Source organism: Homarus americanus, unplaced genomic scaffold (genome assembly GCF_018991925.1).
Source record: "Homarus americanus isolate GMGI-L3 unplaced genomic scaffold, GMGI_Hamer_2.0 scaffold30768, whole genome shotgun sequence".
NCBI lineage: Eukaryota > Metazoa > Arthropoda > Malacostraca > Decapoda > Nephropidae > Homarus > Homarus americanus.
In genome coordinates, this window is record NW_024746690.1 from 1,075,849 (window position 1) to 1,090,813 (window position 14,965).

General features: G+C 39.7%; 1 protein-coding gene across 1 annotated transcript in view; it reads right to left on the reverse strand.

Moving 5' to 3' along the window:
* Positions 1 to 2,039, reverse strand: part of LOC121879413 — a 44,911-nt gene extending 42,872 nt beyond the window's left edge. The window contains exon 1 of the mRNA XM_042386049.1: positions 1,871 to 2,039. The gene's annotated coding sequence lies outside the window, so the exon portion shown is untranslated. The remainder of the gene's footprint in view (positions 1 to 1,870) is intronic.
* Positions 2,040 to 14,965: the final 12,926 nt, after the last annotated feature.

Consider the following 14,965-nt stretch of genomic DNA (forward strand, 5'->3'; position numbering starts at 1 on the left):
GTATACTTGCTTGTGTGTGTGTGTGTGTGTATATGTGTGTGTGTGTATATGTGTGTGTGTGTGTGTGTAGTATGTATGTATGTATGTATGTATGTATGTATGTATGTATGTCACCAACAGTCGTCCTCAAATTAACAAACTAATAAAAATACTTAAAAAAGTAAAGATAAAAAAATCATACAAAAACTCCTTAAAAACTTTGACCCAGAAAATATTAACCAAATTTTATCATTAAAAAAAAAATAGGATAAAAAACTACTTCCTAAATTTATCTTGAGGTTGTTTAAAACTTTTATTTATTCTAACAACAAAATAAATTCTTTTCTCTGGACCTTTTACTTGTATACTCCAGAACAAACAATAGTCAACAAGATATTATTATTATTATTGTTATTTGTTGTTGTTATTATTGTTGTAGTTGTTATTGTTGTTGTTGATGCTGCCTCATTATCAACCAATTCTCACTAGGCCTTCACTCCTTTAAGTAACTCGTTATGTCAATAGATAAAGTAATGGTCTCTCTCTCTCTCTCTCTCTCTCTCTCTCTCTCTCTCTCTTTCTCTCTCCATAGCCATTAGTGAAGAATTCTCTCTCACCAACAAATAAAGACTCGCTTATAAGCCGAAGGTGTCCTCCTCCTCCTCCTCCTCTTCCTCCTCCTCCTCCTCTTCTTCCACCTCTTTCTCTTTCCTTCCTCCTCTTTCCCCCACTCTCTTTCTCCTCCTCGTCTCACCTCTTCCTTTCCCTCCCCTTCATATTTTTACCTCCACGATTTCAAGACCTCCTCCTCCTCCTCCTCCTCCTCCTCCTCCTCCTCCTCTTTCTCCTCTAACCATCAACACCTCTTCTTCACCTTCTCCTTCTCTCCTTCTTCCCCTCCCTTCCTCCCCTTCTCCTAACCTCCACCACTTCTTCACCTCCCCCCTCCTTCACTTCCAACCCTTACCTCCTCTTCTTTCCCTTCTCCTAACCTCCTCCACTTCTTCACCTCTTTCCTCCTCCTCCTCTTCTCCCAATCCTTACCACACCTCTCCCTCCCTCCTCCTCCTCCAGGGACCCGTCAGCACCGGCCTAAACCCCTGCCATCACCGCGGCATTTTCCCTCCATCACCTGGGAGCCTTTACCACCGGGACGTCCATTATCAACACCCATAGTGAGAGACTTCCCCCATCACCAACCTTTGCCTGTCTTCCTCGTCTGTCTGCCTCGTCTCCCTGTCCGTCTGCCACTCGTTCGTCTGCCATTCGTTCTTCCTTGCCGCATCTCCCTCTCTGCCGCATCTCCCTCTCTGCCGCATCTCCCTCTCTGCCGCATCTCCCTCTCTGCCGTTCCACCTCCAGGTCTGACGTGGAAAATATTGAAGATTTAATTTGTTCGGGATTTCTTTTGAGCTTCGATACCTGATTGCTCCTCGACTCCCTGTCTCGTTAAGGGCTTCGTCGAATTGTTTCAGCATCGTTCTATAAGGCTTCGATGGCTTATAACTAATAGCAGCTAAGGTTTATGGATGGTTCTCGCTTCATAACCATCCAAGATCCGAAGTATTTTATGATGAAATTTTACGATGAGATGAAAGCCAAGGAAATAATGGTCGCCATATTCACCAGGTTCGGATCACCGCTGCTGTTCACTACTTCACGGACAATGAGCACCAGAAAGATTCAAAAGCTTCGGATCCTTTTTCCATATAAAGGGAAAATTGGTTCAGATGTCTCCAAAGTCAAGTTTCCGACACTCGAAATATCAAGAGCAAAAAACAAAAAACAAACAGTGTTATTGAATCCTAACCTAACCTAAGTTAACCTAACCTAACCTAAAATGATCTTGATAAACTTTATAAAGATCATCTGAGAACTTGATTGAACTTACTTGACCTATACGGGATCCTGATGGCCCTGAATCGTGGACGGGTTGTGTACGAGATCTAAACATGACCAACATTGGATTCTGAAGGTAAGGGACTTGTGATCTTGAGGGACTTGAGGCTGTCATCTTGAGGGACTTGTCGCTTGACCTTGACGGACTTGAGGCATCAGGTGAGTTCTGCAATAAATTACTCAGAGTTAATGACGTAGTTTAATCATTTATTACCTTAAGTTAGTGTATCAAGGAGTCACTATTAGGGGAAGGGTAGGGTGGGAAGGAGGAGGGAGAGTGGAAGGAAGAAGGAGAAAGGGAAGGAGGGGGTGGGAAGGAGTAGGGAGAGTGGAAGGAAGAAGGAGAAAGGGAAGGGTAGGGGTGGGAAGGAGGAGGGAGAGGGAAGGAAGAAGGAGAAAGGGAAGGAGGGGTGGGAAGGAGTAGGGAGAGTGGAAGGAAGAAGGAGAAAGGAAGGAGGGGGTGGGAAGGGAGGGAGAGTGGAAGGAAGAAGGAGAAAGGGAAGGAGGGGGGTGGGAAGGAGGAGGGGAGAGAGTGGAAGGAAGAAGGAGAAAGGGAAGGAGAGGGGGGAAGGAGAGGGAGAGGAAGGAAGAAGGAGAAAGGAAGGAGGGGGGTGGGAAGGAGGAGGGGAGAGTGGAAGGAAGAAGGAGAAAGGGAAGGAGGGGGTGGGAAGGAGGTAGGTAGGGTGGGTAGGAAGGAGGAAGGGGTGGGTAGGAAGAAGAGAGGGTAGTAAGGAAGGAAAGAAAGAAGGAAGGAAGGACAGAAGGACGGAAGGAAGGAAGGAAGGAAGGAAGGAAGGAAGGAAGGAAGGAAGGAAGGAGTATATCAAGGGGTTTATTTTTTCTTAGTTATTCATTGTTCAAGTGAAAGGTGAGCATTGTATAATGTGAGAGAATAGTGAGAGAAGTGAGAGAATAGTGAGAGAAGTGAGAGAATAGTGAGAGAATAATGTATTTTAAGTTTTAGATTTCGTTTTCTTGTCTTGTATAAATTATTGACGTTCTGGAGAGAGAGAGAGAGAGAGAGAGAGAGAGAGAGAGAGAGAGAGAGAGAGAGAGAGAGAGAGAGAGAGAGAATATACCTGACACACCCTACCACCCCTGCAAGAAAAAAAAATAAAAAAAACGAAAAAATAAAAACGGAACAAGAAAACTCGAGCCAGCTGACACACCTCATTACGAAGAGAGGGAGGGAGGGAGGTAGGGAGGGAGGGAGGGATAGGAGGGATAGGAGGTGAGGCACAAGACACACCAGCTGACGTAAACAACAACAACAACAAACAACAACAAGGTGGAGGTGGTAGGAGAGGTCGGGGTAGGGGGTAGAGGGGTTGAAAGCGCCACTCCAGCCACATGGGGGAAGAAAGACGAAGACTATCATCTGAGGTTGGGTGATGTAGTCTCCTCTCTGTTCCCTAAGTTTTGATAACAAGGCTCCCTGAATTGCATACCCGATGTGTCTTGGGAAATGGTGAGCGAGAGGGAGTGAGAGGGAGTGAGTGTCCTTCTGGCCCAACACCACAGATTGGTTGGAGACCCTGGGAACATCTTGTTGTGAGTGGGAGAGAAGGAGGGAAGAAAGGTGGGTAGAGGAGGGAGGAAGGAGAGAGAGAGAGAGAGGGAAGGGTAAATCCTCCATCATTATTAGTGTCCTCCAACCTACACCAACAAGACCATCTTCCAAAAACCTTTCAGAAAATTCTACTCCTCATAAATAAAGATTTGATTTTTACCGACAAGTGTAGTGAGCATTTGTCGAAAATTGGCGGAGGACAACTCGATCATGTTCCGGGAAGCTATCAAGAGGCGATGGCTAGCGGGTGTTTATTTATCATTTGTCATCTATATTCTGTGTAAATAAACAATGTTTTATCAGCAGGCAGGTAAAAGATATGGAAAAGGCTCGTGTTGAGTTAAGAATCACATGAATGTTTAAACTGTGTGAGCCAATATACTTGATTAGACTACAACAGTCAATAAATGAAAGACAAATACCAACACGATAATGCCATTCCATTTTAATCAAGCGAGGAACAGACCCTCCCGCCCCTATACCTAATGTAGTCTAAAGATAACGTAGTATGGTATATATTAACCTATTGTATAACTGTACTACAACAATAACACTTTTTAAGCATGTATTCTAAGCTTGAACATACACCAACAATTCAATAACCAAGAAATATACAGCTTTGTGGAGGAAGGATCGTGGCCATACTTGAAAAAAATACCAACAAATGGATTTTATCTTTGATCTTATCCTCCTCAGAAAAAAACACTAACTTAACTTTCTTTTCGATATTAATTAAACACAATGTTCTTTATTAACAATTAGTTGGATGAGAATTAGTAATGTGTGTTTAATATCTGATATGAGGTTAAGAAGTGAAATTAAGGATAATTGATCTGGTAATGGGATAATGACGGAAGTATTTGTTTAATGGCAATCGTTCAAATCCTTCCAGCGAACAGCCGACCACCGTCTCAACCACTTGTGTATAATTCAATCAATGATAAGACTCTCTTAGGTAATTATATTTATAGAATTAATTATAGGTTTAAATCGATTTACATTTATAGTCCCTGTTGATGCTCAAATGTATTACTACGCGTCAATAACTCGAGTCTATAACCGCATATATTAGGTTAATATATAAAATAATCATCAATAACATCCTTACACATCTTTCCTCAGCTCAGGTACTAGTTCTGAGGCCCACTATCGATTAGGTGGGATTTATTACGTGTTGAGGGGGAGAAGATGACGACGAGGCACTTGTTTGACCTCCGTACTCCCGGCAGATGTGAGGAGGAATCTCAAGCTATTCATCATCGTGTGTGTGTTGTGACCGCTGGATGTCTGATTCATTTTATCTACGAACTTTAATTTTTCATCAACTACCACAATAATAAAACCAACAACAATAATAAAACAATAAATAATAATAAGAACAGGATCTAGCAGGATGCCCATTAACACTGCAATTCAATGAGATCAGAACCCATATACTGTACAATAACACTGTCTATTTTGTCCTATTAGAAATGTGAAAATTCCTCTAGTGTTTTGTTGTCACTTATTGAATACTCCCAACAAGTACACGTACGTTGTATATCATGTCCTTCCCACGTACAGTACTTGAACTCTATCAGTAGTCTACTATGTATTATTATTATTATTATTATTATTATTATTATTATTATTATTATTATTATTATTATTTATATATATTATTATTATTATTATTATTATTATTATTATTATTATTATTATTATTATTATTATTATTATTATTATTATTATTATTATTATTATTATTATTATTATTATTATTATTATTATTATTATTATTATTATTCTGGGGTTCAGAAGCGTGATTATACTGACAGGCAAACGCCAGTCTTTGGTCATTGGCCAGGTTGGTATTTAGTGAAACACAAGTGATCGCGGGCCCTTCGTGCCCAGTGAAAGTTTGAACGCTCGTGACAGCGAATGAGGGTGCGCCAAGTTCGTAGACTTCCATGGTTAATTAGGGTGCGCCAAGTCCATAGACTTGCATCGTTTTCCATCTTAAATAAAATGGTTAATTACTGCCTTCCTAAAGAAACCATCGACATGGGACCAGGTTTGTTCCACTCTACGAATTTTTTGCGATTTTTCCACCAAGTTTGATGAAAAACGATTGTGCCGTTTCGGCTGCCCAGAACAGACAGACAGACAGACAGACAGAGACACACGGCTAGTCCTATAGTATATTAGATGATTATAATAACAATTAATAATAATAATAATAATAATAATAATAATAATAATAATAATAATAAGAATAATAATAATAAATACTGGAGTTTAATCATAACAAAAAAACATTAATCACAAAATCAATAACAACAATAACACCTCAAATAAAAAAAATATCGAAATACAAACACAAAGAAATTCCCCTAAAAAATAAAATAAAATATAAGAAAATTAAAAAATTCCCCGCCATCCAGTGAGAGAGGGAGAAAAAGTGTCATGGCCGGGAAGGAGTCTCACCCGCCCGTTAATCAGGAGCATAAGGAGAAAAGTTGGCATTTAATTTTGAAACAGACGCCGAGTGCCAAGCCAGCAATTACTCACGAGGGAGATTTAATGAGAGATACTCGGAGCTGCTTTATGGTCTCGCTACAATTACCTTCGCTCAGGACTAAATTAAAGTGATATTGCATCCTTACGAGTAATTCATCAGATGTATATTCTCGTCCGGGCGCAATCTCGAACGGCGCGCGCTTATTATATATCCCTCCAGCTCGCTCTCTCCTTCTTTCCCCACGAATTGGTATATCTATATATTTTGGTTTATTTTCTCAGGGATTTATAGGTTATTGAGGCGTTTATCTCCATGTTTAGATTATTCCAAGGTCTCCAGGAATCGGGATGGAGGAGATATATTGGGATAATTGTCGGTGTTAGGTTATAGAGGTCGGGGGAGCAGCAACTTAATCTGCGGTAATGTTCAGGTTAGTGTCCTTAGAGCCCCTCGCCAGCCACCGCGCCTCGGGTAATTTAGTGGTGACGACCGACTTGCTAACTTATCCGTAATTGTGTTGTTTCTCATAATTGAAAATGAGACGTGGTGTATCATTAATTCATGTGTGTCGGAGATTTTCTTCTCTAGGAGCACGGGATTGTAATCAGAGACCCTCAAGTGGCCCTGATGATAAAATTTGTTTAGTGTTATTTTTAATTTTATTTCGTGTTTTGTTGAGGGTTATGATTTTTATTATTTGTTAGTAAATATTATGAGGAAGCATATGGTTGGCGTTCATCCTTGTAAACAACATATTTATCGGTATTTCCAATTTTGTTAACAGGATAGATTAATGTGTTTGTACAAGGCAATATATTTAATCTAATTAAATATTTTTCCCTTATAGATTTCGTTACCAATTTCAGTATATATATATAAATTATTATTATCATTATTATTATTATTATTATTATTATTATTATTATTATTATTATTATCACGAATATTCTTCTTTTTCTTACACAAAATAATTAAAATAAATCACTGCTACCTTTCCTTACCGCTCTTCTTAACTCAGGAATCTCAGCGCCTGTCACTACTCCTGAGAGATAGTGTCACTGGGATTGTTTTTTCCCCAGACTAATTTCCTCCCAAGAAATAAAAAAAAAACTACTAAATTTGGAAAAACTTTGACCCTCCCCAAGAAATCTTATTTCTATATATCGTACTTTTAGTAGGTTGAAGTTAACAAAATAATGAAAGATTAAGAATTACAGGGAATAACAAGAGGAAATAACAGGAGAACTAACATAAAATAAGAAGAAATATGTGCAAATAGTAAATAACCCAAAAATAAAACCAAAAGTTCAGAAAACACAATAAATAACAGAAAATAACAGCGGAAATAACAATAAATATGCAAAAACAACAGCAAATAACACCAGAAATAACAAAAAAATACCCAGAAATATTTATTCTCCACCCCACCCAAAAAAAAAAAAGATGAGACAAAATATCACAAGGGAAAAAAATGGGAAAAAAAATATCACTGAGCAGATAAATATTGATTAATTTCCTAATTATATACAAAGTGGAATATCGTAGGAAAAAAAATACAATAAAAATAAAATATGAATCACCTTATCCTAAAAAAACGAAAAAAAAAATAAAAAACAGAAAAAAAAGATTAACTAACTTATCAAGGGGGAGGAATATAGCTGAAAAAAATTAAACAGGTAAAACCAATTAATTACTCCTCTATTATACCTTAATTAATTAGTAACCCTAAATAATTAAATACTTAACATCCACGAGCATTATTACAAGGCTATACTCTTAATATACTCTAATATGCAAATTATTTTCTCAAACTACACAAACTATATCACCTTAGAGAGAGGCTTTACCGATGCGTTGTCTGTATAGGTAAGTTTACGCCGCATTGGTTTAGACTAATGCGTAAATGCGTATAGATTCTTCAAGCATATAGATTATTTAAGTTAGATAAATGCGTATGTGAGTAGGTTCTCTGTCTGTCTGTGTCTGTGTCTCTGTCTGTCTGTCTGTCTGTCTGTCTGTCTGTCAGTCTGTCTGTTTGTCCTTGTCTATCTTTTTATCTATCTATCTATCTATCTCTCTCTCTCTCTCTCTCTCTCTCTCTCTCTCTCTCTCTCTCTACTCAGTACAGTACCCTCACTTTCTTTGTGTGTGTGTGTCTCTCTCTCTCCTTCTCTCCCTTCCTCTCCTTCCCTCCCTCTCCTTCTCTCTCTCCTTCTCTCCCTCACCCCAGGCTAGCCAACGAAGGAACTCACGTCTTAGTCTTCAGCCTTCAGGCGCCGTCGATAACAACATGTCTTTGATCAGGGGTGAGGGGAAGGAGGGGAAGGAAAGGGGGGAAGGAGGGGAAGTAGCGAGAGGGAAGGGAAGAGGGGAGTAGGAGAAGGGTGAGGGAAGGGGTGAGGGGGTAGGAGAAGGGGTGAGGGAAGGGGTGAGGGGAGGTAGGGAGTGAGGGGGTAGGAGAAGGGTGAGGGGAAGGGGTGAGGGAAGGGTGTAAGAAGAACACAACACAGTAATCACGACACGTAGCAAACAAACATTGTATATATGAGAGAGAGAGAGAGAGAGAGAGAGAGAGAGAGAGAGAGAGAGGGGGGGGTGATAGGTGAATTTATAGCCCTGGGGAGAGGGAAGAGGAGGAGGGAGGGATGATGAGGGAAGAGAGATGGAAGAGGAGGAGATGAGAGGAAGATGAGGAGTCAGGGATAAGAGGGGAGTTGATAGAAGGCTTGATGAAAGAGGAGGGAAAGAGGGAAGGAGGATGATGGAGAGAGAGGGGGGGCTACAGTGAGGGGTCTTTTGACTAGGTTGTGAGGGGAGGAATAAAGGGTGGGGGGGGGTGAGGAGGTGAGGAGGTGAGGGAGGAGGTGGTGGGATGAGGATGGGTGAGGGGTGAGGAGGTGAGGGGGTGAGGGGTGAGGAGGAGGGGGAGGTGAGGGGCGAGGAGGGTGAGGGGGGTGAGGGGTGAGGGAGGGTGGGGGGTGAGGGGTGAGGAGGGTGAGGGCGAGGAGGGGGGGGTGAGGGGTGAGGAGGGGTGAGAGGAGGAATTTTGCAAAACACACGTTAATGCGGGAGTGTATTGGTATGTGGTGTTATTTGCTATATATGAAGAGAGGAAAAGTCCCTTATATCGAGAGTCCGTTAAATGTGGCACCTCCATTTAACGGATTATGTGGAGAGGAAAAGTCCCTTATATGAGGGTTTCACTGGAGGTGTTTCTGAGGCCACATACACACACACACACACACATACACACACACACACACACACACACACACACAGAAGCATTAATATATACGAATACTACACATTTATTTTACATATATACATACATATGCATAACCATGTATGTGTGTATATAAGACATCTATTATATTACATTAATATAAGGAATATTTTTAATGCATAACCGAATACTCTCTCTCTCTCTCTCTCTCTCTCTCTCTCTCTCTCTATCTATCTATCTATCTATCTATCTATCTATCTATCTGTCTATCTATCTGTCCTTACATAATCTTAATTAGGTGCAGCACAGTATATGATTTTTGACAATATAAACACTTGATTTTTCCAGACGCCACAAATATTACCTGATCACATGAGTCTTTGCCATACTTGATCACAACCAACAACAACTACAACAACAACTACAACAACAACAACAACAACAACAACAACAACAATAACAACAATAACAATACTACTACTACTACTACTACTACTACTAATAATAATAATAATAATAATAATAATAATAATAATAATAATATATACAAATTAATATATATAACAATAATAATGACAATAACTAAACAAAAATAAGAACAATTTCACTCAGATCATAATTTTTCTAAAGCATATAATTTACCTAATAAATATATCCACCTAAAATACTCACATATTAGAAAAAAAAAACCCATACAGCAACACGAATAAAACTCATCTCCGAGATTATATTAAAAAAAAAAAACAATAATTACAATACACATTTTTTTAACAATTTCATGAAATAAAAATAAGCGCTTGGGATTACTTCTATGTTTATTATTGTTGTTTTTTTTTAATGGAAATTTGACCAATGAGAAACAGTCTTTATTTACCCTGATTGTATGGCTGAAAACATTGGGATTTGAACCTATAGCCTGTGGGATTACTGGGAGGGATTTAATGCTTGTTCGTTTTGGGGAATGACTCTCTGGTAACTCTTGGTGAGGGAGGGAGGGAGGGAGAGGGGGAGAGGGATGGGGAGAGGGAGGGAGGTATGTAAGTAGGGAGGATAGAGAGAAGATAGAGAGGGAGGACGAAAGAGGTAGGGAGGGAGAAGGAGGTGGGAAGGGAGAGAGAGAGAGAGGGACAGAGACAAAGTGGGACAGAGACAGGGAGGAACAGAGAGAGAGAGAGAGGGAGAGAGAAAGAGAGAGAGGACTCAGCGCTTCTCATTTAAATTATTGGCAGTTGGCTCAGCATTAGCGCTTGTGGTCACTGCTAGTTTTCTCTCATTATTTATTGAGGCACTGACCTGGAGCCTCTATTGGCGAGTGAGGGAGGAGGGGGAGGGGGGTCAGTGAGGGAGGGGGGGAGGTAGGGTGTGGGTAGGGATTGAGGGAGGAGTTAGGGTGGAGTGAGAGAGGGAGGGGAGGTGAGGAGGTCAGTGAGGGAGTGTTGGGGCGTGAGGTGTTGGGGCGGTGAGGAGGGACCAACGCCGACAGCCGAGGAGGCCACAGTGGATGGGGCAGTAAAGTACAGATGCCGTTGACTTCACTTTCATCTGAAGGGGAAGGGGGCGGGGGGAGGGGGCTCACAAAGCTCTTGCAAATGAGAGATGAAAATACAAGGGCGGGCGTAAGCCGCTCCACCGCCGGCACAGTTACCACATCTGTAAGTGCCAACGCATCCTGACAGGAAAAATTGATTGGTTGGCAGCTAGTGTCCGCCGACCAATCACACACCAGCATCACACATCAATACCGACTTTCGTGTACAGTCCGAGCCCCGCCCACTGGCCAATCAGAAGACAGAAAAATGTAAACAGTAATGGCCGCCTTTTTTCCAGATTCCATTTGAGGCTGAGCGAGGTGCCAGGTGCACGATGTACTAGGCCTCGCCACCCCGCCCCGCCTCGCCCGCCTCGCCGCACCTTCTCAACTATGGCCTCTACAAATATTTCAAAGCGAAATTTATTGACAAGTGATTATAACAATATTCGAAATTCCTAGCGACGAGTTCAATTGTCAAACAAAATGGAGAGCGGTTTGCAAATAAGCGCAGTAGAGGCGGCGTCTCCATTACACACATCGCGTCCGAGATTTTTCCCCGCTTTTTTCTCCGACTTTCTGAGAGGAAAATCCGTAACGGCTAACTTACACTACATCCTGTGGGCAATGTTTACTAAATGAGGTGTTAAGATTTACCGCCTCTTAACCTGGTAATTAACCCTCAGGTGACACACACGCCAGGTGCTCCTCGGCTCATGACGACAGTGTACGGGTGTCGGGTCGGGTCAGGTCATGGCTGTCCCGCCTCGGTGCCGACTTTCAGCCCGACAGACCGCTCACCTCCGCACTACAGGTGTAGGACTGGCCAGGTAAAGTAAACGAGGGGTTAATTATCACCGCTGGGGTAGTTGTCGTTGGGTAAGCAGGTGTCAGCAGGTGTCAGCAGGTGTCAGCAGGTGTCAGCAGGTGTCAGGGTCAGCATGAATATAAACACTACTGGTGGGAAACAACGGTACTTATCGTTAACTCATGACAGACCAACCCATGACAGATTAATCCATGACAGACCAACCCATGACAGATTAATCCATGACAGACCAACGCATGACAGATTAATCCATGACAGACCAACCCATGACAGATTAATCCATGACAGACCAACCCATGACAGATTAATCCATGACAGACCAACCCATGACAGATTAATCCATGACAGACCAACCCATGACAGATTTATCCAAGACAGACCAACCCATGACAGATTAATCCAAGACAGACCAACCCATGACAGATTAATCCAAGACAGACTAACCCATGACAGATTAATCCAAGACAGATCAACCCATGACAGATTAATCCATGACAGACTAACCCACGACAGATTAATCCATGACAGATTAACTCATGACAAGTAAAAACAAAAAGAGTACATCAGTCATTTCATCAAACGTTATTTACACCTGATAAACACTGACAAGAGCTTTTATACTTTGTAGTACTAAAAGTAATTAAAGTTTCTAGCCCAAATATTGAACAGGTGTAGAGAGGCGTTAGCCTATACGAACAACAACTAATTACTATGACAACTACCTGCATCTACTTTCACTAACTACTCAAACTACTGTGATTTAACTCATCTACTTTTACTAATTACTCAAACTACTGTGATTTAACTCATTTACTTTTACTAATTACTCAAACTACTCGATCTGTTTTTAACTAAACTACTTTCACCATTTCTAATAACTACTTTTATTCTAATCATCAACTTTCACAAACTATCATTTCTACTTTTTTTTACAATATACTTTTAATTAAGATTATTTGTCTATCTAAATCAGTGGTATTTTTTTCGGCAGTGCCTTTTAGCATTTACTAGTGAAGTAATTATTTCAAAGTTTGTGGAAAGTTTCAAAATATACTGAGAAATCATAGCTAAGGTGGTCTAATTATATAGTTATTTTCCACTATATAAATTATAGCTAAAGTCTTATTAAATTATCTATATAAATCACAGCCAATGCCTTGTTATTTTTTTAACTATGGAATAAATCACAAAGGTTATGTCATTGTTGAGAGGAAAATCACCCCCCCCCCTTCCCTGTCCCCCTAAAATCACAAAATAAAATTCATAAATACATTATCCCCCAAAAATCATACAATACCCTGAAAAATGCGTAAATTTTATCTGCATTTAAATTTATATGAATTGGATTTTTAAATATGAGAAAATACAACTCCCATTTTTATATATTTCTTTTAATTTACGATTTTTTATTATTAATTTTTTACCTTCAAATATTTAATATAATTGTAAAAAATAATTCATAAATTACCTGGGTTTTTTCAGAATATTTTAATTTATAAAAAAAAAAACATTAATATTTCCACCCAATCATAAAAAACAAAAACAATTGTAAATAAAAAAACCCAGACATATTAAACAAAAACAATAATCTAATGAATTACAACCAAACAAAAACAATTCTATAACGACAAAAACACTAAACATTCTAAACTAACGACAAAGACAATCTCCCCAACCTTAGTCATTTCCACAGGTGTATTGGGGATCTACCTGTAATCTACCTGTAAAATTAATTAGAGTTTAATGGTGTAATTAAGGTAAGGTGAATATATTAGTCATTAACCATCTCTCTCTATTGTGTGCTATCTATCTCTCTTATCTCTCTCTATCTCTCTGTATCTCTCTTATCTCTCCTCATGGGTAACTAATCATTATTTCTTACCACACACACACACACACACACACAGACACACACACACACACACACGCACACACACACACACACACACACACACACACACACACTCATATATTTAATATAACACTACTAAATAAAAATAATAACAAATACGAATAATAAAATAAATAATAAAATACGACTAAAATAAATATTGTATTTTTTTATTTAATTATTTCTTATTATCGATATAATTTTGAGGAATTTAAAAAAAAATCAATTAATACATTAAATTATAATTTACAAAATGATTAGGAATTTTAATGAACCGATTGGAAATTGTTAGAAATAATTTAACAAGTTTTACGAATCACCCAAAAAATTTAAAAGTGAACAAATAACAATAACAACAATAATAACAGCAATCATAACAACACAAACTTTAGAAAATGAACAACTACAATAAATAACAACAACAACAACAACAACTAAATCAACAACTACAACAACAAAAATAACTCCCAACTTCAATTCACAACAACAACAACAATCTATAAACTGGAATTATAGGTCTAACATCACATTAAATTATCCCCCTCATCCCTCCCTCAGAAACTCAACAGGTAAATAGAAGATAATTAATCCAACTTAATTAGCAGCCAACCTCTTAAATTATTCAACAGGTGTTTGATAATTACGAACAGGTATATTATCCTTGGGTGAGATTATTAGGTGAGGGGTGTGTAAGTGAGTGGGGTGTGTAGGTGAGAGGTGTGTAGGTGAGAGGTGTGTAGGTGAGAGGTGTGTGTGTAGGTGAGAGGTGTGTGTAAGTGAGTGGTGTGTGTAAGTGAGTGGGGTGTGTAAGTGAGTGGTGTGTGTAAGTGAGTGGGGTGTGTAAGTGAGTGGTGTGTGTAAGTGAGTGGGAACTTCAACACCCATACTACACTCATAACCACAATCACTACAACAACGATTCCCATCAGCCAAAACCACTATTACTACCTACCAGTACCCACAACAATTACCTACCAACATACACCACCACCAACCACCACGACTATTCAAATTATCACCCACCAACATCGTCTACCACAATCATCACCACTACCTACCACCACCATCTCTACCTTACCACAACCATTCTTCATCACCAACTACTACCACTATCAACTACCATCAACCACCATTCTAAATTCCCTTCTACTAACCAACCACCCCCCCCACCTACCTACCTACCACCCCCCCCACCTACCACTATCCAGGTCCTCTTCTTCAGGGACTCCCGAAGATGCCAGCAGACTTTCGTGGTAAAATTCCTCGCATTTTAATCTCCAAGGCGGTGATATTTAAAACGATCACAGACTAAAAATTTTTCCCGATTTGTTAAAAGAAAAGAAAAGGTATTATATATTTTTTTTCGTAGTGGAAGGTCGTGATGGTGGTGTGTAGAGTCGTTCTGTGGTCGTGGTTTTACTGATACGACTAGAAGAAAAGAAAGAAAGAAAGAGAGAGAGAGAGAGAGAGAGAGAGAGAGAGAGAGAGAGAGAGAGAGTCATTATTATAAAGAATTTGAGGAATTTTAGTGAAAGATCGTCTCCTG